Source organism: Orcinus orca, chromosome 1 (assembly GCF_937001465.1).
Source record: "Orcinus orca chromosome 1, mOrcOrc1.1, whole genome shotgun sequence".
Taxonomy (NCBI): domain Eukaryota; kingdom Metazoa; phylum Chordata; class Mammalia; order Artiodactyla; family Delphinidae; genus Orcinus; species Orcinus orca.
In genome coordinates this window covers 139,328,497-139,352,638 of record NC_064559.1, presented here as the reverse complement: position 1 = coordinate 139,352,638, position 24,142 = coordinate 139,328,497, and positions in this window count along the sequence as shown.

Genomic DNA, 24,142 nt, shown 5'->3' with positions numbered 1-24,142 from the left:
CAGGCAAGGCAATTCAAATCTGACCCAAGGGGAAAGTTTTAAGGTGAAGCTATATAAATTGAGCAAGAGTATGAATTTAAATCATGAATGTGAACTTTAAAATTATGCATGTTTCTACTGAAGCCATGAGGGTTCAAAATAATAGACTTCTGTTCTGGCAGAAGACTACCTAGGGCACCTCCAAGAATCACAAACTCTCACCTTCCCTGTGAGATCAACAAAGAGATGCTGACCAAGTTACAACATCACAGGAATAGTCCAACTATAGGGTGAGCCAATGATTATTTATTTGCCTCAGTTTGGAGCCAGGAGAAAAGGGAGAACAGAGAAGGGCAGTCATGAAACAAGAAAGCTAAGGTGGGCCCCTAGGAAGTGATCTAAGAGGAAATTAACACTGCAGGCCTACAAGGTACCAGGCCCTGGACAAATGTGATCTTGTTTAACTGGAACAACAATACTGTGAAGAAAATGTGGCTCAAGTATGTTCAATAACCAGCCCAAGGTCATGCATGCAGTTGACAAGTGACAGAGCAGACATTTAAGCTCAGGCTTTTTTCTTTTTCTCCAAAGCTATGTTTTTTTTTTGTTTTTTTTGTTTTTTTTTAATGCAACATCTAGTTGTACTGATGGTGTTGGCACAGTGACAGTGAGAAGATTGCCCTAAATAAATGTGAAAATAAATCTTGGGCTACTCATTACCCAAGCTTTATAAGCAAGCCATCATCCTTGTGGCAGGATTGAGCTGCACTGGAGAAATATCAATGCACACATAGGGAAAAATCAGTCTATATTATGCTAACTCTACCTGCCAGATTGCAGGGGTCAGGTGTGGAAGAGGCAGTATCCCCCAAAACTGTCTTAACTTGGAGCTGAAAAGACAAAAAGAGAAACAGAATTCCAGCAAACAAAAAAATCTCTTAGGCTGAGCTCTCTATTTCATTCAGGAAATATTTATCATTAGTTTTAATCAATTTTTGTTAAATATCTATCTGGTTTGGAATTCCATAGGGAGTCAAAATTGTGAAATGTTTTAAATATATAGTTAGCTGCCTGAGTCCATATCCATGAATATCACCATTACAGGTAAATATATTCTTTTATCTCTTTATTCAGTGAATGTTTATTGAACACCAATTATGTGCCAGGCACTAGGGTAATTTAGTAAAGAAATTCCTAAATCCTGCTGGTGTTCTTTCTCAAGCAAGGCCTCCTGATGCATTGCTGATTCTCAATTACAAACACCTGATGGAAAGATCCTCAGTTAAATTATATATAAAATCTGCTGCCTTTGGAATTTGGAAATTTACTCTATATGAAAAAATATGACATACAGATTATTGCCCTTCATTTTTCAGTAGTCTTGCATCTTGTTCTCATTCTCTTAAGTCTGGTTATTATTAAGTAGAGAGCATTCCCAGCACACTACAGCATATTAATTTCCATTGGCAAAATGTCAACTGCTATGACTGATTTTTTGTGTGTGGTTGGCATGTACGCATGTGGATGTTGCTAAAGTTTCCTTGCATGTTCTAAAACTCTGACGGGCCTGGGTGTGGGGAGATGATATTCTCATCATGGACCAGCGTTGCCCATCTGGCTCGTCACCTCTGGCGCCACCATCATGTCCAGAATTCACATCTGGAGGCCCTCCAAGGAAACATTCTCTGTGGCCAGTGTGCAATAGAGCCTCAAGTCATGCTGCTGAAATCATACAGGCCAGAAGAGAGCATGGATTTATCTTAAAGCCATCACTGTACTATTAGACCAGGGTGTGCTCCCTTCCCGGAACCCTGCATGTCAGAGACACTAATTCTCCTGCCTGAGGAGAATTAAATCAGGCCAAGGTGACCAAACTGCTAAACGAGGCAGCACCGCATCAGTCAGAGACTTCCTCGGGGCAGCGAGATACAGAGAACTGAGAACTTCGCAGCGAAGGCCGCCACAGAGCTGGTGGTGGGCTGTCATATATTAGAAGGTGAAGTCACAGAGTTGAATTTTAGAGCTGGAAGGAAGCTACAGCAACCCCTCATTTTACAGATGAGGAAATAGCCATGCAGAGAAAGTAGGTGTTCTCTCTAAAGACATTCTGCTGTTAAATTGCAAAGTCAGGCCTGAGCTCCATGCCCCTAGAAACCCAGCCCCGGCTGTGCATTTAACACCATCATAGGCAAGTTCCCCTGGTGCTGTATTTTCCAGAGCTGTATTTTTAATGACTACAAAAGAAGCCCCCATGAATGTGTTAGCTGGTAACATGTCCAGACCTCTCCATAGAAGCTTCTCTCTGCCTCCCCCAACTTTTAAAAAAATAATCTCAAACTTGTAGAAAATTGTGCGTACAGTACAAAGAACTATTTTTCCTAAACCATTTGAGAGTAATTTGCTAACATGATATCCTGAATCCCTAAATACTTTAGTTTATATGTCCTATAAACAAAGATAATTCTCCTATATTATTTTTAAAAAACCACAATATATTTCTCCTATGTTTTCAAATACAGTCATCAAAATTAGGAAATTAATGCTGATATATTACTACCATCTAATCATCAGATTCCACTTAAGTTTCCTGTTTCCCAAAAAGTCCTTTATAGCAGAAGAGTCCAGTCAGAATGACACAAAAGATTAAGAATTGTTCAGGAGGGAAACTTCTGTACGATACTATGATGGTGGGTACATGTCGTTATACATTTGTCCAAAGCCATAGAATGTACAACTTCCAGAGTTAACCCTAATGTAAACTGTGGACTTTGGGTGATAAGTGATGTGCCAATGTAGGTTCATCTATTAATTGTGAGAAACATACCTGCTCTGGTACAGGATGTTTATAGTGAAGGAGGTTGTGCATGTGTGGGGTTTATGGAGCTCTCTGTACTTTCCACTCAATTTTTCTGTAAAACAAAAACTGTTCTAAAAACCAAAATCTATTAATTAAGCCAAAGAGATTGTATGAAAGTCATTTAGAAAGAGAAAACTGAAGGAGCACTTTCCTTTGGAAATCCAGAAAGAAAAAATAGTGACAATTATGAAGCCATAATGCAATGAAAAGAAGTAAGATGTTGGGTGATGGAACTTCATTATTATTAAAAGGCAATTTAGAAAACAAAGTTAGATTCATAGAATGTTTACTGAAGGCAAGTTGCATGCCAGCCAAGAAGCGTTCAAATAATGAGACATTATCTCATGTAATTTCATTTAATCCTTAACTATTCCTCATGAAAATGTGTCTTTAGCCCATTTTAAGATAAGGAAACTAGGGCTCAAAGTTGAGGGGTGGCTTGGCCAATTAGATTGATTCAAGTAAGCAGGTTGTCTACTGTGGGCCAAAAAGTCTGCTAAACTCTGAAAAGATTCCATGGTAAGTGAGAACAATCTTCTGTAGAGAAAGAATTGACAATTTCAAGAGAAAGCTATCTAATCCACTAACCATATAGCATTCAGGGCCAAGGAAATGGGGAAGTGCATGGATCTGTTAACTTCACTTGGAAAGCACAGAAAGGCTCCACAAAGGAGATGGCATTGGATCTGGGACTTGAAAGATGAGTACAACTTCTAATAGGCATAAAATGTGGGAAAGAGTATTTCTGATGGGAATGATGGCAAAGGCAAAGATCAGGAACTCCAGAGTGGTTGAATTATGGCCCCAAAAAGGGATATGGCAGAAGAGGAGGTTGGAGGAGCATTCCAGGGAATTATGGTCCTGCCAAGGAGCATGAACTTGACTCTGAAAGTTCTAAGTCTACGCAATTTAACCTATAGTTTTAGAATATCATTTTGCAGCAATGTGGGATTGTTAATAACAGAGAACCAGGGCTGGGCAAAGGGAGACCACAAGGAGGCAACGGTAATGCCATGACATCCAGATAAGACAAAGGCAAGGAAGTGTTCTTGGAAGGATGAAGTAATCAAGTCAGAATTACTGAGGCTTTATTGAGTTAGAAAAAGGGTAGGATACTGTTCAGATTGTTTCCAAGTTACTTTTTGAAAATGTTTGTCTAAATGTCACCTTCTCGGTGAGGTTACTTCTAACCACCCTATTTGAAACTGTAACTCGGGCTTCCCTGGTGGCGCAGTGGTTGAGAGTCCGCCTGCCGATGCAGGGGACACGGGTTCGTGCCCCGGTTCGGGAAGATCCCACAGGCCGCGGAGCAGCTGGGCCCGTGAGCCATGGCCGCTGAGCCTGCGCGTCCGGAACCTGTGCTCCACAACGGGAGAGGCCACAACAGTGAGACGCCCACGTACCGCAAAAAAAAAAAAAAAAAAAAAGATATATGTTTGTTTGGCTTGTTTATTGATCATCTCAAACACCTAGAGCACTGCCTAGGACATAGTAGATGTACAACAAATATTGTTGAGTGAGTGAATGAGCGCAGGCATGTACCGGCATGCTCCCAGCGGTACTTCAACATAGGCAAAAGATATGGCATGAACTAGAGACAATTTCAAGTGTACTTAGAGATAAAATATTTTCTATTAAAACATTTATACCTGTACCTAAGGAGAAATAATTAGAAAAGGATTTCATGATTAGTAAACCGTATGTAACACCAGTCAAGGAGACCAGATTTTTTACATGTGCTAAAGCCCTCTTGATACTGAGTATACTTGTAGATTCGGCAAGAGATTGATTTTAAGGAGGGATGCTTTAGGTGTGGGGATTGAGTCATGGCAGAAATCCTTGACAAGATTTGATAAGCAGTGTTTATCTCTTTATCATATCCGGCACCATGACGATTTATTTTTTACCTATGTTGTCTCAGTATTTGAAATAGCATATCAATGCTTGAAGGCATTGATATTTCCATTTAACAGATGAGGAAACTGAGATTCAGAAAGGCAACTGGCTTGCCCAGTGACATAGTTCAAACAAGTCCATCTGATTTTAATGCTTCCCACTATAGCAAGAAAATTATAATAAGAAAGAAAAGATTTTATTAAGCATTTATTCTGAACCAGACACAGTGGTATTCACTTTGCAATAACCCTACAAGATGGATCACATTAATCTACCCATTTTACAGTTGGAAAACCTAGCACAGAGAGTTGAAGTCAATTGCTCGAGATCTCATGTCTAGAAAGTTTTAGAACCGGGACTCAAACCCAGGCCTGATGGACTCTAAATCCCGTGCTCATAACCACTACACTATATTGCCAAGTGGCAAATGAGGATATTGCCAGATGGAGCAGGCTGAGGTTTTGCTGATTTAGGGGAAAGAGAACCAGTAAAAGATCAGTTTCCACAAGTGCAAAGGCAAGTGCAAAGAGATAAACATTTAGCAAATTAATGCAGTAGTTTCAAGGGTAGTTTGAGCAGATGCCATGTGGAAGTTATCAGAGAAAACATCAGTTCTTTAAGCCAAATGGTATTTTGAGAGTATGAAGAGAATATGATTATAAGAGTTTTAACCATAAGAACAAATCTATATGCGTAAACACTTAGCTAAGAGAATAGGGCATATTGCTAAGACTATTACATTAAACATGTCTTTTACAGATTAATGAGATATTGGTCATTAAGAAATTACAAGCGCTCAAATGCAGTGATTATGTTGGGATTTGACGTATGATCACCGGGGTTAATATTTATGTAGAAATACGCATCTTCCTCCTCAGTTCTCCCAGTAGAGGATCCCAAGAGGCCAAGACAGAAGCAGAGAATACCTCATCCGTGATAATTTAGTGCCCTCCAACTCAGAGAACAGAGCCAGGAACTGCGAGAAATGGAAGTCTGAACGGGGCTGGAGTCAGTCACCAAAACAAGGCTGCCACGGCAGAGCTCAACAACGGCCTGCCACAGATGTGGTGCTTTTCATGTGAGCCATCTGGCCCTCCTGCTTTTACCTGTGTATTGGAATGTCTGTGATCTAAAGGGCCAGGTGGTAAAGAGAAAGAACTTAAGAGTTTATGAAGAATTCTCACATATATGAATTATCTTGCTAGACTATGAATAATTCGAAGGCCGTTAAGTAAAGCTAACCATCTTTGTTACCCCTACCTATATGTAGCCCAGTTCTTTCCTGATTTCTTGGGAGATGATGAAAAGAAGCAAAATTCACTAGTCTGACATGAGAACGACCTCAGCTGAGTTTCAGCATCCCACGTCAGGTACCGAGCAGGTGTTAAGGGTACGTTTGCACATAACAATGTGGAAAGAATATGACACATTTACACTGACCATTATGGGAACTAGAAGCACAGGGAGAGAGAGGAAAACTCTAATGAAGAGCAATCTTTGCCCTTCAACAGTGAGGAACTCTCAGTCTCTCCCGACATGGTCCAGCCTGCTTACTCTGAGGAATGGAAAGAACAAATATTTTCCTCATCCTATAGCATTTATTTCACCAGCAGTCAACATCTCTGCCATTGCCCTTCTGCATGCCAGGCTCAGATGGAAGTCTCTTCCTTTTTTGTACTGTATAAAAAAAATCTTAAAGTTAGAAGTGGAAATAAACTGAAAACAATGATGGGACCAAAACAAAAGAGCAGATAAATACTTGCCGGAGTGAAATCCAACAAACCTATTTTGTAGCTTGCATTAGGCTAATCATCTGCAAGTTGATCTCAGGAAAATTATAAATTAAAAATACTATAAACCGTCATGTCCATGATACGTAGTTGGGACCCGGTAAATATTTGTTGAATGGATTAATTAATGCTAGCTTTTGCAGTACAGTTCCAGATGTGACGATTCAGCATTCTTGTTAAAATATCTCCAGCTCTGCTCACCTGGCTTCTGTCACAGCACACTCTGCTGATTCTCATTTTTCCTCTGTACCCAGTCTCCTTCACTGACATTCTTTTCCTCTGTCCACTCAAAAAGGTCGTATCCATGAGAGGATCGAGCTTAGTCTCTTGTTCTTACTGTGCACACTGCACAAGAACATGCTAATCACCATTAACCCCAGCCTACATGGTGGTGATTCCCACATCCCATCTCCAGCCTCGACCCTCTCTGAGCTTCAACCCCAGAACGTTTTCCACGTCCATCCTGCTGTCTTCCCCAACGTCCTCATCCGTTCCCTCCTGGACTACCGCAATGTCCCTTGTCCTCTACACCAGCATTGCCTTTCTCAAATCTATTCTACCCAGGTTGCTAAACCCAAATTAAAGCATGCTGTCCTTCACTTTATGACTTTTAGTACTCCATCCCCCACCACTACCTATAGGACCAAGCTTCACCTCTTCAGGAGATGTACAAGCATCTCCAGGATCTGTCTCTGCCTACTTTTCTACTGTCGTCTCCTCCACTCGTTGTCTTGCTCTTTACTCACTAGAAATTCAAACTGCTTGTTGTTACCCACACGCTCCATGCTGTTTCATGCCTCCCTGCCTTTGCCCTCATTGTTCCCCTAGTTCCTACTCCCTTTCAAAAATTCAGTTCCAGCTGCCCCCCCTTTAACCTTCCTGTCCTCCTCCTCTACTCCCTGTAGACTGGGTCAGGTGCCCTTTATCCTGTGCAACCCTGCATAATACACATTGCTACCACTGAGTTTCCCACGCTGCATTAAAACAGGCTATGAACAATTCTTCCTCTATCAAAACCTGCACTGAAAGAGGGGAATAAGACAGGTTTGGCTTCTCAGCACATAACATGGTATCTGGTATAGAGGGCAAAATATATATATATATATATTCTTTATATATCATATATATATTCTTATATATATATATATCTGAATCACTTTGGTGTACACCTGAAACTAACACAATATTGTAAATCAACTACATTTCAACAAAAATTTAAAAATTAACATTAAAAAACTAAATAAATATTTGTGGATAAAACTGAGCTGAGAGTTGCAGACATATAAATTAATTAGCATATCAACCATCTCTGAGTGCACAACTACTCAGAGCACAATCAATTATTCCATTTCCTAAATCCCCCTGAGGAAGACGCTCACCCCACTCAATGCCGTTCAGAGCCATAGTTGCTAAACTGATATTGCCAAAACAGGCCTCAAGGAATGAGAAAGGTTCCATTTCCCTCTACCGTGAAATTTTTGAGATAGACAAAATGATGCTAGGACCCTAGCCACTTGTCCTGCCACATTTAGGATCCTGGCATCTATTGTTATGAATGTACTGCCTAATTGAGCACTCTTTGACCAATCCTGTCACGGGCCAGGAGAACAAGCCAGCCACGGGTAGGTTTCTCATTAACCTCACTAGAATAATCCATTTCTCTGTCTTGACACTGTGTGCAGAAATAAATTGCCCATTTTGTTGAGGCAAGCACATTTTCAAACAACTTGAAACTACTCCAAACACCAATAGCCACGTGTGAGGGAAAAAGATGAAATGTAGTTTGTAGAAAATAAATTCTTGATTATGTTAGACTTACAGGGTATACGCGTTGTTGCTCTGTCAGAGTTAGAGGTAAGAGGCCCAGCAGTGTTTTGCTCCTACGTCAAACACAGAGCTGGCAACTTACTGTGCAAAATAAACTGTGGAGAAAAATAGAAAGGTGGCATCTCTGCTTTTTAACTATATTCCTCAAAGGTCATCATGAAGAGAGAATTCATCATTATAGCAACCACGTGGGTGTTCTCTTGCTTCTTGGAAATCTTTATAGGCCAGTTGTTTACGGCTAACTTTCGGTGAAAGACTAGTTCAAGTATATCAAAGCTTTATAGGCTGCGTGGGAGCCATTACACGTGGAAGCTGACCCGACTGTTACTTATAAGGAGGCCAGAGACTGGTATTCAAGAAATAATAATGTTACCATTGCAAATAGAGACCAAGATTGTCCTAGGAGATCATTCTGAGTAATCAAAGCACTAGTTTTCTGCCACCTTGATGTGCAGGGACAATATGTGTGGTGACCACATTGAAAGAAAGAAAGAAAGAACCTCTAGCCTGAGAATTGGTGAGCAGGCATATGTGTATAGGGTTTGAACAAGTCACAGCTACATCTATGGCTCACTTGGAGGTCAATGAATGGATAAGAAATAAAACTCAAGACAGCAGGATCTATACTTAAATAGTGACTGACTTTTGTTGAAGTGTTGAATCGTAATGGATATACTAATAGCAGTGAATGCTGTAAGGTCCAAGTTTTCTTAACCCCTTCTTCATAACAGTACTCATGGCTGGTCCTTCATTTACTTTCCCACAGTCATCAGCCTTGTCCAAAACATTAGCTCTTCAGACCCGGGCTACAGTCTCACATCTGGGCCTCCAGCCTAAAGACTCTCCCTTCTCCAGTCTTTTTCTTTACACCCTTACCATATTTGTCTCCTTAAATACTCTTTGAGTAGCACAAACTTCCATCCACTTCCATTCTTTTAGGGAACTGTTGTTTCCCTATTCTAACCATGTGTTTTGGGATGACAGAAAGGTTCTCATCACAGATATCCCCTCCTAGACACAGGGGGAAGCACCTGATCTAGAGGGGACTAATCATGGTACCTATTACCCTTGCCATAGTCCGGATTCACGCTCAAACTTTTTACCAAGGAATCAGCAAAAGTTGGAGACTTCTGCACAGGTGGATTTACTGTGACATGAAAGAGGTTTAACTGTCAAGGCCCCTTATCAGAACAGGCTCCTGGGAGTGGTGGATATTCTGGGACGTACAGAGTGTCCGCCTGGGGAGGGAGTGAAGCCAGGTTGCAGTCATGAGCATTTCTATGTAGGCCGTTCTGGTAAATTGCTTAAAGAGATCTCAGAGGGTAGAGACCTGATCTTCAAGGCTCCAATAATATGATAAATTATTTTCTCATTGTAAATATTCTTTCATTCACACATGTAGTTTTACATTAATAATTTTCTTTTCTTTTTCTTAGAGGAGGTCCCTCAAATTCTATAAGCTGCAGATTATTGTTTCAGGGCAGAGATCTCTAGGTGTCACTCTTAGAAGTTCTCCAGGATATGCCCCATATTCAGTCCAATCCCTCACAGCCTTCCATACCACATGCATCCTGGGTTCCATACTCCTCACCTCCTCATCACTCCTTCAATAGCCTGTGTCCAGCTTAGCAGCCTTCCCCTGCCCTTTCCATCTTGGAATGCCCATCTGAATCAGCCAAAGACCCATCCTTCAGGCCCTGCTAAAACCCCATGCAAATAAATTTGCCAGACTTTTTTTTTTTTTTTTTTTTTTTACTTTTACTGGCTTTCCATTATCCTTGTAAGAATCGAATGAATATTTGTTTAATGAAATTGAATTGGATTAGGATACTCATCACAATATGCCCTGCATTAGTTACCTGTATGTCAATCTTTCCATCTTTTCTTTTTTTTTTTCCACATCTTTATTGGAGTATAAATGCTTTAAAATGTTGTGTTAGTTTCTGCTATATAACAAAGTGGATCAGCTATACGTATACATATATCCCCATATCCCCTCCCTCTTGTGTCTCCCTCCCACCCTCCCTATCCCATCCCTCTACGTTGTCACAAAGCACAGAGCTGATCTCCCTGTGCTATGCAGCAGCTTCCCACCAGCCACCCATTTTACATTTGGTAGTGTACATACATCAATGCTACTCTCTCACTTCATCCCAACTTCCCCTTCCCGGCTGTGCCTTCAAGTCCCTTCTCTATGTCTGCATCTTTATTCCTGTCCTGCCACTATGTTCATCAGTACCACTTTCATAAATTCCATATATATGCATTAGCATATGGTATTTGTTTTTGTCTTTCTGACTTACTTCACTCTGTATGACAGACTCTAGGTCCATCCACCTCATTAGAAATAACTCAATTTCGTTCCTTTTTATGGCTGAGTAATATTCCATTGTATATATGTGCCACATCTTCTTTATTCAATGATCTGTTGATGGACATTTAGGTTGCTTCCATGTCCTGGTTATCGTAAATAAAGCTGCAATGAACATTGTGGTACAAGTATCTCTTTGGGTTTTTTTTGAATTTTATTTTATTTATTTTTTGTACAGCAGGTTCTTATTAGTTATCTACTTTATACATATTAGTGTTTATATGTCAACCCCAATCTCCCAATTCATCCCACCCCTGCCATTTTCCCCCCTTGGTGTCCATACATTTGTTCTCTACATCTGTGTCTCTAACTCTGCCATGCAAACAGGTTCATCTATACCATTTTTCTAGGTTTGTGGTACATGTATCTTTTTGAATTATGGTTTTCTCATGGTACCCAGTAGTGGGATTGCTGGGTCGTATGGTAGTTCTATTTTTAGTTTTTTAAGGAACCTCCATACTGTTCTCCATAGTAGCTATGTCAGTTTACATTCCTACCAACAGTGCAAGATGGTTCCCTTTTCTCCACACCCTCTCCAGCATTTATTGTTTGTAGATTTTTTGATGATGGCCATTCTGACTGGAGTGAGGTGATACCTCATTGTGGTTTTGATTTCATTTCTCTAATGATTAGTGATGTTGAGCACCTTTTCATGCATTTGTTGGCCATCCAGACATCTTCTTTGGAGAAATGTCTATTTAGGTCTTCCACCCATTTTGGATTGGGTTGTTTGTTTTTGTGGTATTGAGCTGCATGAGCTGCTTCTATATTTTGGAGATTGCTTTGTTTTCAAATAGTTTCTCCCATTCTGAGTGTTGTCTTTTTGTCTTGTTTCTGGTTTCCTTTGCTGTGCAAAAGGTTTTAAGTTTCATTAGGTCCCATTTGTTTAGTTTTGTTTTTATTTCCCTTACTCTAGGAGGTGGGTCAAAAAGGACCTTGCTGTGATTTATATCATAGAGTGTTCTGCCTACGTTTTCCTCGACGAGTTTTATAGTGTCTGGCCTTACATTTAGGTCTTTAATCAATTTTGAGTTTATTGTTGTGTATGGTATTAGGGTGTGTTCTAATTTCATTCTTTTACATGGAGCTGTCCATTTTTCCCAGCACCACTTGTCAAAGAGGCAGTCTTTTCTCCATTGTATATTCTTGCTTCCGTTGTCAAAGATAAAGTGAGTATATGTGCGTGGGTTTATCTCTGAGCTTTCTATCTTGTTCCATTCATCTATATTTCTGGTTTTGTGCCAGTACCATACTGTATGGATTATTGTACCTTTATATTATAGTCTGAAGTCAGGGAGCATGATTTCTCCAGCTCCGTTTTTCTTTCTCAGGATTGCTTTTGCTGTTCGGGGTCCTTTGTGTTTCCATACAAATTATAAAACTTCTTGTTTTAGTTCTGTGAAAAATTCCATTGGTAGTTTGATGGGGATTGCATTGAACCTGTAGATTGCTTTGGGTAGTATAGTCATTTTCACAATATTGATTCTTCCAATCCAGAAGCATGGTATAGCTCTCCACCTGTTTATGTTATCTTTGATTTCTTTCATCAGTGTTTTATAATTTTCTGAGTACAGGTCTTTTGCCTCCTTACATAGGTTTATTTCTAGGTATTTTATTCTTTTTGTTGCGATGGTAAATGGGATTGTTTCCTTAATTTCTCTTTCTGATCTTACATTGTTAGTGTATAGGAATGCTGGAGATATCTGTGCATTAATTTTGTATCCTGCAACCTTACCAAATTCATTGATTAGTTCTAATTGTCTTCTCATGGCATCTTTAGGATTTTCTATGTATAGTATGTCATTGGCAAACAGTGACATTTTTACTTCTTCTTTTCCAATTTGTATTCCTTTTATTTCTTTTTCTTCTCTGATTGCTGTGGCTAGGACCTCCAATACTATGTTAAATAGTAGTGGCAAGACAGGACATCCTTGTCTTGTTACTGATCTTAGAGGAAATGCTTTCAGTTTTTCACCATTGAGAATGATGTTGGCTGTGGGTTTGTCATATATAACTTTTATTATCTTGAGGTATGTTCCCTCCATGCCCACTTTCTGGAGAATTTTATCATAAATCGGTGTTGAATTTTGTCAAAAGCATTCTCTGCATCTATTGAGATGATCATATGTTTTTTATTCTTTAATTTGTTAATATGGTGTATCACATTGATTGTTTTGCTTATATTGAAGAATCCTTGCATCCCTGGGATAAATCTCACTTGATCATGGTGTATGATCTTTTTAATTTGTTGTTGGATTCTGTTTCCTAGTATTTTGTTGAGTGTTTTTGTGTCTATGTTCATCAGTGATATTGGCCTGTAGTTTTATTTTTTTGTGACATATTTGTCTGGTTTTGGTATCAGGGTGATGGTGGCCTCATAGAACAAGTGTGGGAGTGTTCCTCCCTCTGCTATTTTTTGGAAGAGTTTGAGAAGGATAGGTGTTAACTCTTATCTAAATGTTTGATAGAATTTGCCTGTGAAGCCATCTGGTCCTGGACTTTTGTTTGTTGGAAGATTGTTAATTACAGTTTCAATTTCATTACCTGTGATTGGTCTGTTTATATTTTCTAATTCTTCCTGGTTCAATCATGGAAGGTTTTACTTTTCTGAGAATTTGTCCAGTTCGTCCAGGTTGTCCATTGTATTAGCATATAGTTGCTTGTAGTAGTCTCTTATGATCTTTTGTATTTCTGCAGTGTCAGTTGTAATCTCTCCTTTTTCATTTCTAATTTTATTGATTTGAGTCCTCTCCTGTTTTTTCTTGATGAGTCTGGCTAAAGGTTTATCAATTTTATCTTCCCAAAGAACCAACTCTTAGTTTTACTGATCTTTGCTACTGTTTTCTTTGTTTCTATTTCATTTATTTCTGCTCTGATCTTTATGATTTATTTCCTTCTACTAATTTTGTGTTTTCTTTGTTCTTCTTTTTCTAGTTGCTTTAGATGTAAGGTTAGATTGTTTATTTGAGATGTTTCTTCTTTCTTGTAGTGAGCTTGAATTGCGATGAACTTCCCTCTTAGAACTGCTTTTGCTGCGTCCCATGGGTTTTGGATCATTGTGTTTTCATTGACATTTGCTTCTAGGTATTTTTTTTTAATTTCCTCTTTGATTTCTTCAATGATCTCTTGGTTATTTAGCAGTGCACTGTTTAGTCTCCATGTATTTGTGTTTTTTACTGTTTTGTTTTTTTTTTCAGTAATTGATTCCTAATCTCATAGCATTGTGGTCAGAAAAGATGCTTGATGTGATTTCAATTTTCTTAAATTTTCCAAGGTTTGATTTGTGACCCAAAAAGTGATCTACTCTGGAGAATATTCCATGTGCACTTGAGAAGAAAGTGTATTCTTCTGCTTTCAGGTGGAATGTTCTAAAAATATCAATTAAGTCTATCTGGTGTATTGTGTCATTTAAAGCTTGTGTTTCCTTATTTATTTTCTGTCTGGATGATCTGTCTATTTGTGCAAGTGGGGTGTTAAAGTCCCCCACTATTATTGTGTTACTGTCGATTTCTCCTTTTATGGCTCTTAGCAGTTACCTTATATACTGAGGTGCTTTTATGTTGGGTTCATAAATATTTCTAATTGTTATGTTTTCTTCTTGGATTGATCCCTTGATCATTATGTAGCGTCCTTCCTTATCTCTTATAACAATCTTTATTTTAAAGTCTATTTTATCTGATATGAGTATTGCTACTCCAGCTTTCTTGTGATTTCTCTTTGCATGTAATATATTTTTCAATTCCCTCACTTTCAGTCTGTATGTGTCCCCAGGTCTGAAGTGGGTTTCTTGGAGACAGCATATATAAGGGTCTTGTTTTTCAGCCAGTTTGTGTCTTTTGGTTGGACCATTTAATCCATTTACATTCAAGGTGATTATCGATATGTATGTTCCTGTTACCATTTTCTTAATTATTTTGGGTTTGTTTTTGTGGGTCTTTTTCTTCTCTTGTGTTTTCCGCTTAGAGAAGTTCCTTTAGCATTTGTTGTAAAGCTGGTTTCGTTGTGCTGAATTCTCATAGTTTTTGCTTGTCTGTAAAGGTTTTAATTTCTCCATAGCATCTGAATGAGATACTTGCTGGGTAGAGTAATCTTGGTTGTAGGTGCTTCCCTTTCATCACTTTAAATTTGTCCTGCCACTCCCTTATGGCTTGCAGAGTTTCTCCTGAAAGATCAGCTGTTAACCCTTTGGGGATTCCTTTGTATGTTATCTGTTGCTTTTCCCTTGCTGCTTTTAATATTTTTTCTTTGTATTTAATTTTTGCTAGTTTGATTAATATGTCTCGACATGTTTCTCTTTGGGTTTATCCTGTATGGTACTCTCTGTGCTTCCTGGACTTGATCAATTATTTCCTTTCCAATATTAGGGAAGTTTTCGACTGTAACTCTTCAATTATTTTCTCAGAACTTTTTTTTTTTTCTCTTCTTCTTCTGGGACCCCTATAATTCGAATGTTGGTGCATTTAATGTTGTCCCAGAGGTCTCTGAGACTGTCCTCAATTCTTTTCATTCCTTATCTTTATTCTGCCCCATGGTAGTTATTTCCACCATTTCATCTTCCAGCTCACTTATCTGTTCCTCTGCCTGTTATTCTGCTATTGAATCCTTCTAGAGTGTTTTTAATTTCAGTTATTGTGTTGTTCATCACTGTTTATTTGCTCTTTAGTTCTTGTAGATCCTTGTTAAATGTTTCTTGTATTTTTTCCATTCTATTTCTGAGATTTTTGGATCATCTATACTATTATTAGTCTGAATTCTTTTTCAGGTAGGTTGCCTATCTCATCTTCATTTATTTGGTTTTTACCTTGCTCCTTCGTTTGTAACAATTTTTTTTTGTTTCTTTTTTTTTTAATGGGTGGGGCTGTATTCCTGTCTTACTGGCTGTTTGGCCTGAGTCTTCCAGCACTGGAGTTTGCAGTCAGTTAGATAGAACCAGGTCTTGGTGCTGAGATTAGGACCTCCAGGAGGTCTCACTCCAATGAATATTCCCTGGGGTCTGAGGTTCTCTGTTAGTCCAGCAGTTTGGACTTGGAGCTCCCACCTCAGGAGCTTGGGCCTGACCTCCAGTCTGGGAACCAAGATCTTGCAAGCCATATGGTGCAGCAAAAAAAAAAAAAAAAAAAGAAAGAAAGAAAGAAAAAGAGAGCAGTACAATAACAAAAAAATAATAATAATAAAATTAGAAAGATAAAAAATATATTAAGAAAAATTAAAATGTGACTGAAACAACTGCAACAAGGTAAAATAAAACCATAACAGAAAAAAGAAAAAAAAAAGGGAGTGTGTATGTGCCACATCTTCTTTATCTATTCATCTGATGATAGACACTTAGGTTGTTTCCATCTCTGGGCTATTGTAAATAGAGCTGCAATGAGCATTTTGGTATATGACTCTTTTTGAATTATGGTTTTCTCAGGGTATATGCCCAGTAGTGGGAATGATGGGTCATATGGTAGTTCTATTTGTAGTTTTTTAAGGAACCCCCATACTGTTTGCCACAGTGGCTGTATCAATTTACATTCCCACCAACAGTGTAAGAGGGTTCCCTTTTCTCCACATCCTCTCCAGCACTTATTGTTTCTAGATTTTTTGATGATGATTATTCTGACTGGTATGAGATGATATCTCATTGTAGTTTTGATTTGCATTTCTCTAGTGATTAGTGATGTTGAGTATTCTTTCATGTGTTTGTTGGCAGAATGTATATTTTCTTTGGAGAAATGTCTATTTAGGTCTTCTGCCCATTTTTAGATTGGGTTGTTTGTTTTTTTGTTATTAAGCTGCATGAGCTGCTTATAAATTTTGGAGATTAATTCTTTGTCAGTTGCTTCATTTGCAAATATTTTCTCCCATTCTAAGGGTTGTCTTTTGTTCTTGTTTATGGTTTCCTTTGCTGTGCAAAAGCTTTGAAGTTTCATTAGGTCCCATTTGTTTATTTTTGTTTTTATTTCCATTTCTCTAGGAGGTGGGTCAAAAAGGATCTTGCTGTGATTTATGTCATAGAGTGTCCTGCCTATATTTTCCTCTAAGAGTTTGACAGTTTCTGGCCTTACATTTAGGTATTTAATCCTGCCACATCTTCTTTATCCATTCATCCGATGATGAATGGATAAACAAGATGTGGCACATATATACAATGGGATATTAATCAGCCATAAAAAGAAACGAAATTGAGCTATTTGTAATGAGGTGGATAGACCTAGAGTCTGTCATACAGAGTGAAGTAAGTCAGAAACAGAGAGACAAATACCGTATGCTAACACATATATATGGAATTTAAGAAAAATAAAATGTCATGAAGAACCTAGGGGTAAGACAGGAATAAAGACACAGACCTACTAAATAATGGACTTGAGGATATGGGGAGGGGGAAGGGTGAGCTGTGACAAAGCGAGAGAGAGGCATGGACATATATACACTACCAAACGTAAGGTAGATAGCTAGTGGGAAGCAGCCGCATAGCACAGGGAGATCAGCTTGGTGCTTTGTGACCGCCTGGAGGGGTGGGATAGGGAGAGTTGGAGGGAGGGAGATGCAAGAGGGAAGAGATATGGGAACATATCTCTTAACATATATATATGTATATATATATAACTGATTCATTTTGTTGTAAAGCAGAAGCTAAAACACCATTGTAAAGCAATTATACTCCAATAAGGATGTTAAAAAAAAAAAGGGGGAGTGTGGGAATAATCCAAAAGGAAAGAGCAGTAACAAAGTATAAAGAATAAAATAAAATTAGAAAAATAAAAGATTCATTAGAAAAAAATATAAATGAATCAATAACAATGAATCAACAAGGTAAAACAGAACCCAAATCTAAAAGAGGAAAAATGAAAAAAAAAAAGCATTGGCTATGGGGACAGAGTTTAGGTGGGGACAGAAATTAGGCAGGGGCAGGATCTAGGCTGGTGGAGGGGGTGACGTTTGAGCATGGGGCAGGGCCTAGGCTCAGGACCCACAGCAGCAGCTGAAAAAGGCCTTAGGGGTGGGGCCTAGGCAGGACGACATTCAAAAGCATGGGACGGAGCCTCTGCTTAGGACCTGCGTGGAAGGGGAGAGGCAGCACATGGAAAGGAGGACCTCTGTAGTGTGGAGTTCTGGAGTTTGGAGGTAGGGCCCTAGATGAGTCTGTGCAGGTGGGGTTTAGGCCCAGCATATTGGAGGGGGTCTCAGAGGGGTCTCAGAGTGTAGGGGCGGGGCTTGGGCTTTGCACAGCAGGAGGGAGCCTCCAAGGGCAGAGGATTAGGCCCAGGAGCCCAACAGGCTCCGCAGTGCGTAAGTAGACAAAGTGCTGGCGGCATTCCCTTCCGTTCCTCTGTGCACGCCCCCTCCCTGTCTCCCCCAGTGTCTCCCCCATCCCTGCTGGACCCCTAACTGTGAGTGGGTTCCACTGGGTGTAGGAACTCCCCCCCTCCCCCCAGGAGCCCCTCAGGGGTGCGTAGGTCCAGCCTTTACTTTCTCTCCCCCTTTCCTCCCTCCCACTCCCTCAGGACCTGCACTGCTGGATGGGGACAGAGCATCAGGCCCAGGATCTCAGCTGGCTCCCGGGCACCCAAGTGGGCGGGGAAACCTGGCCCTTTTGATCCTCTGCCCTCCCAGTGATCCCCCAATTTCCCCTTTCAGGCGTGGGATCCCTTCACCTCCCCCAGCTGCCCCTCAGGGGTACCGATCCCAGCCCACCTCCACTTCTCCTCCCCCTTCACTCCCCCCACGCCCAAGTCCTGCCCGGTTGCTGGGGATTCCTCCTGTCCCCTAGGTGTCCGTGGTCCCCCACTGGTGCCTGGTAGTGCCCTAGTTGCGTGGAGCCGTGAATTCCACGTCCCCCTAGTCCGCCGTCTTGACTCCACCCCTCCTCCATCTTCTTTATGAACCTCCCGAGGTCAGGACTCTATTTGCTTCAAGTGTGTATCTCTACAGCTCCTATAACTGCTTTGCACATAGTTAGAGCTCAACAAATAACTGAATTGAATTAAACACATTCTCATTAAGTGGTTGTTGATTGACTGAAGGGTAAGGATTTTTACCTTGGCAGGTATTTCCTGAGCTCAGAGACCTGGTATACTGCCATAGAGGCAACTGTTTCCATTTCTCAGATTTTCTCCCCTTGGCACAAGGAAGCACACAGTGCAGAAACAGGCAAGGAACCTTGTACTACCCGGAGCAGGAACCACAGTCCTGTTCAAACGATTTCCCTTCCTCTTAGATCCCAGCCAACAATTATAGCTCATTATGCTCCCTGCGAGACCCTGCCACGACTAGCTAGCTCTTGGTTTGTAACATCCCTCTGGCAATCAATACCTTACTTACTTACAACTTTCACTAAGCAAACCTTGCTGGAGGGTATACGAAGAAAGGCATAGCCAAGGAATCTAAGCGGTAGCTGGTAAAGCAGAGCCATTTTTCCAACCTCTCTGTTTAGAGAATAAAAACCACCTAAAGTAAATAAATAGTAGGACCAACCATGATTCATTGTGGTTAAGCTATTTCTACTCAAGATATGTGAGGAGAAAATAATAAATATTGTAAATTGCTCATGGGGCTGGATTGCTCAGTTCAGATTCAAGGCATATCGCTTGGGGTTATCTGGGGTGATTTATTAACCATCTTTCTCGTTTTTGTTAAGAGAAAAAAATATTCTTCAGGCAAGTTTTAGGCCCAGATCTATATGGCAGGGCTTTTCCTGAATTAGATGGACCTCTCGAAAAGGATGCTGTTCCACGAGAATAGTTACTTTCTGAGGCTGGAATGTGAGCAGGTTTGTTCCTTTTTCCAGCGCAACTTGCTAACACAAGGGCACCCAGCCTCAGGTATCCCACTTATGATGCAGAGAGTAGCTCAGACAGGCAGGGGAATTGCCAGGATCCACAGGCTGAAAGAAAAAAGGGATTCCATTTGGAGCTCGACCTCTGCCTGGCTCAGGAAGATTGAGTTTGCTATCGGTGTCTGAACAAGCTCCCAAAGGTTAGCGAGCTCTCCCTTTCAAGACTCCCCTTTGTCACGGGGTAAAATGTTTATCAGTGAGGAATTTCAATTTCAGACCTTAAAATTGTCTTGCTTGGCCTCACGCTCTGTCCATGCCATGTATTTATAATACACGTCCTATCACTGTTTGAACATTTTTTTTTCACCCTATGATCCTTTCCATGTTTGTTTTTAAAGAGATTTTCTTTTAAAACAAAGACTTATTACTTCATCTGGGCCATTTTATCCAACATCCCAAAGGATTCTTAACAGGCTTGTGGTAGTTCTTAATGGAATTTAGTGGAGAATCACAGCTGCAAGTGTGCCATGTCCATGTGCTGGTTGGTCTGCCCAGGTCTGAATGCATCACAACTGCCATTCCACTGAGATGCAGCGTACAGGGATCACTGTGTTAGTTTGTGAGGATTGCCATAAAAAAGTATCATAGACTGTGTGGTTTAAAACAATAGAAATTTATTGTCTCACATTTCTGGAGGGTAGAAGTCCAAAATCAAAGTGTCCACAGGGTTCTTTCCTCCTGGGATGGTGAGAAGGAATCTGTTTAGTGCCTCTCCCCTAGCTTCTGGTGGTTGGCTGGCAACCTATGACACTCCTTGGCTCTTAGATCTATACCTTCATTTTCACATGATATACTTCTTGTGTGAGTGCCTCTCTGTCCAGACTTTTTTCCTTTTTATAAGGACACGAGTCCTCTTGGATCAGAGCTTATGCTAATGCCCTCGTTTTAACTAATTATATCTGTAACAACACTATTTCCAAATAAGGTCACATTCAGAGGTACTTGGGGTTAGTACTTCAATATATGAATTTGGTAGGAAGACACAATTCAACCCTTAACAATCCCTAAGGAGACACAAAGAGACCCTTAGAAAAAGCCTGTTTCTTGGGTCCAGACTTTAGGTCATTTATCGTATGACAATCCTGAGTTAGCAGAAGAGAGAAGGATGTGCTTTGGTCACAAACTAATGCATGGCTTAATACAACAAAGGTTTATTTCTCACTCATGTCAAAGTTTGTAGTGGATCTGGTAGCTGTTTTTTGAGGGCAGGGTGGGGGGTACAACTTGCCTCTAACAGTGACTCAGGGATCCAGACTGTTTTCATCTTGCATCTATCACCATCTCAAAGTTCTTCCTTTCCAGCCTTGAAGACGAGTGAGAAAGAGCATAAAAAACTCACCCTTGCTCTTAACTGCCTTGGGTTGGAAGTGACACAAATCACTTCTACTCCCAATTAATAGACCACAGTTAGTAACGTGACCCCAACTCAGCTGCAAAGACAGCTGGGAAATATAGAGAAGCACATGGATATTTAATGAGCATAAACTACCTTTGCCACATCTTTCTTCACCTAGAACATGATAGGTTTGATAAACTGATTCTGGGATAGTTTAAAAGCCTGGACTTTAGAGTGAGATTGGGTTTGACTGCCAGCTCCACCACTAAATAGCTAAGTATACTTGACCAATTCACTTCATCTCTCTGTCCCTCAATCTTCTCCCTATCAAATGAAGATAATAATACTGCCTCTCTTATAAGCTTGTTCTGAGCTTGTAAGTTTTTATTATGAGTGTTTCTAGAGCAAGATACCACAAGAATTGAGCCATTTCATTTGCAAAAGATAATTTACAGATGTTAAAACCAAAAAAGGGTGGAGGGTGTGTCATGTACGAAATAGTCTGAAAATTTTATTCATCTCTGTCCTGAGTAATTATATCTTAGTGCTTAGCAAAAATTTTATTAAATAGAGGAATTTGCCTTGTTGGTGACCCCATAGAGAAAGAAAAGTCATAATTGATGTCATCATTGTCAATCATCTCTTTATAAGAGGGAGTCAGAAAACTTTTCTCCTGTATAGCTTGGAGCATATTGTTTTCATGGAACATTGTTCACCCCTTATGTAGCAAACCTCCATCTTTGTGCCAGATTTTCACCAGTAAAGTTATGAGAAAGAATGTTGGTAATAATCTGATTCTTAATATCATCCTTAGTGGAGAAAAAAAAACGGGACTTTGTTGAAAAAAACCTTTTCATTTTTAAATTGAGGTAAAATTCACACAACATAGAATTAATCATTTTACTGTGTACAATTCACTGGCATTTTACACATTCAGAACGTTGTGCAACCATCACCTCTACCTCCTGCCAAAATATTTTCACAGCCCAAAGAAACCTCATAACCATTAAGCAGTCATTTCCCATCCCCCACTCCCTCTGAGCTCTTGAAAACCAACCACATGTTTTCTGTCCCTATGGATTTACCTATTCTGGACACTTCATATAAATAGAATTATATCATATGTGACCTCTTGCGTCTGGTTTCAGTCATTTGGCATATATTCAAGGTTCATCCATTTTGTAGCACAGATCAGTACTTCATTTATTTTTACGAGTGAATAATATTCCATTGTATGGATTTACCACATTTTGTTTATCCATTCATCAGTAGGTGGATATTTGGATTGTTTCCATCCTTTGGCTATTGATAATAGTGCTGCTATGAACATTCATGTACAAGTTTTTGTTTGAATATCTGTTTTCAATTATTTTAGATATATATCTAGGAGTAGGATTGCTAGGTCATATGGTAATTCTAAATTTTATTTTGGGTGGAATTTCCAAACTGTTTTCCACAGTGACTATATCATTTTACATTCCCACTAGCAATATATAAGTGTTCCAATTTCTCCACATCTTTGTCAGCACTTGTTATTTTCTGTATTTTTTTAGCCGTTCTAGTGGGTGTGCTTCTCTAATGATTTGCATTTCCCTAATTCTAATTATGTGGAATGTCTATTCATGTGCTTGTTGGACACTTGTATATCATCTTTAGAGAAATGTCTGTTCAAGTCCTTTGCCCATTTTTAAGTGGATATTTTCCTTTTTCTTGTGGAATTATAAGAGTTCTTTACATATTCTGGGTTTTAGGCCCTTATCAGATGTATGATTTGCAAGTATTTTCTTCCATTCTATAAGGTTGTATCTTTACTTCCTTGATAGTGTCCTCTGATGCACAAAAGTTTTTAATTTTGATGAAGTATAATTTATCTACTTTTTCTTATTGCTTTTGCTATATCTGAAAAAGCCTCTTAGAAAATATCTTTCTTAAAGTCTGACTTACAAACTCATTGAAAAGAAAAACTAATTTGTCAATTTGACACATAAAGAGTAAGGAGTATTCTATGATCTTCTACACTCATCTATTAGCAAGAATTTACTAAAACTAATTTCCAATTTGTAATATATTTCCCCAAAAATGTATCTGTCATTAGTATGTCTTTATGGCTATTTGTAGAATCAGATGTGTAAATGAGAAATATGCAGAATCCAATAAGATGTCATTAAAATATCCATAACTATTGTGGCCCAAAGAGGCAGAAAGGATCCAAAATTTAATCAGAAAATTTAGAAAATAAAGGGTAGTTAGTTATATCCTGGTTGAAGGTACAATATTATAGGCTGGCAACTAAACTAATCAGCTGAAGCAATTAGATAAAGCGTACCCTGAACCCAGAAGATAGGGATTGTAAAACAAACCTCATCTGAAGAAAGTAGCTTGAAGTCCTTGTTTTCATAGCAACTACTAAAAAGGGGTCCAGGTGTCCATATCTGAGATAAAAAGAATAACCCTGAACATGCAAAGCCTTGGATTCCACATCTGAGATGAAAAAACTATTCCTTTAGTGAGTGTCTTTCCAAATCCAGGATGGTTTAGAATTAATTATAAAGATGATGAAGTATTAATACTTTCGTGTTAAGTTCAAGAATAGGTTTTTCATCATTGGGACAACCTGTGTATATTCAGTATTTAAAGTGTTTGTAATAATTTAGAATTGGCATATTAGAGAGTCTGACAGATTAGCCTTGTGATTCCAATTTAAAATATGTAATTGACTTGTGATTTCAAGTTGAGGTATAAGATTTTTGACTAAGTTTGTAAACAGAATTAGAATGTTTAAGAGAATTAGATTTACTATATTTATAAGTTTAATAATTTATTAGACTGAAATGACTTATTTGAATTCTCAAGGCAGTTTTGCTCATTAGAGACATAAACTTGTCTGGTCAAGTATCTAAAGTGCTTAAAAAGAAAACTGAATTCATTACATTTATAGCTGCAGTTTAAAATGCCCAAGTTTGTAAACGAGCCTGACTATTTAAAGAGAAACTAGTTTGTTAAGTTGATCAAACACTTAGTCAATTCCCCCTCAAAGTTATGCTCCATAGTTGTTTAAAAATTTAAATTTGTAACAAAAACTATTTATAAATTGAACTTCAAAGATTTAGAAAAAAAGTAGGGAGTTTTAATTTTGAGAATTCAACATTAATTTAAATTATAGGTAACCTTAATCATACAATATATTGGATTTTAAAATTTCAAAATTTTATAAGTGATGAAGGTAGTTTCTAATACACATAGTAACTAGTAATAGGACTATGGA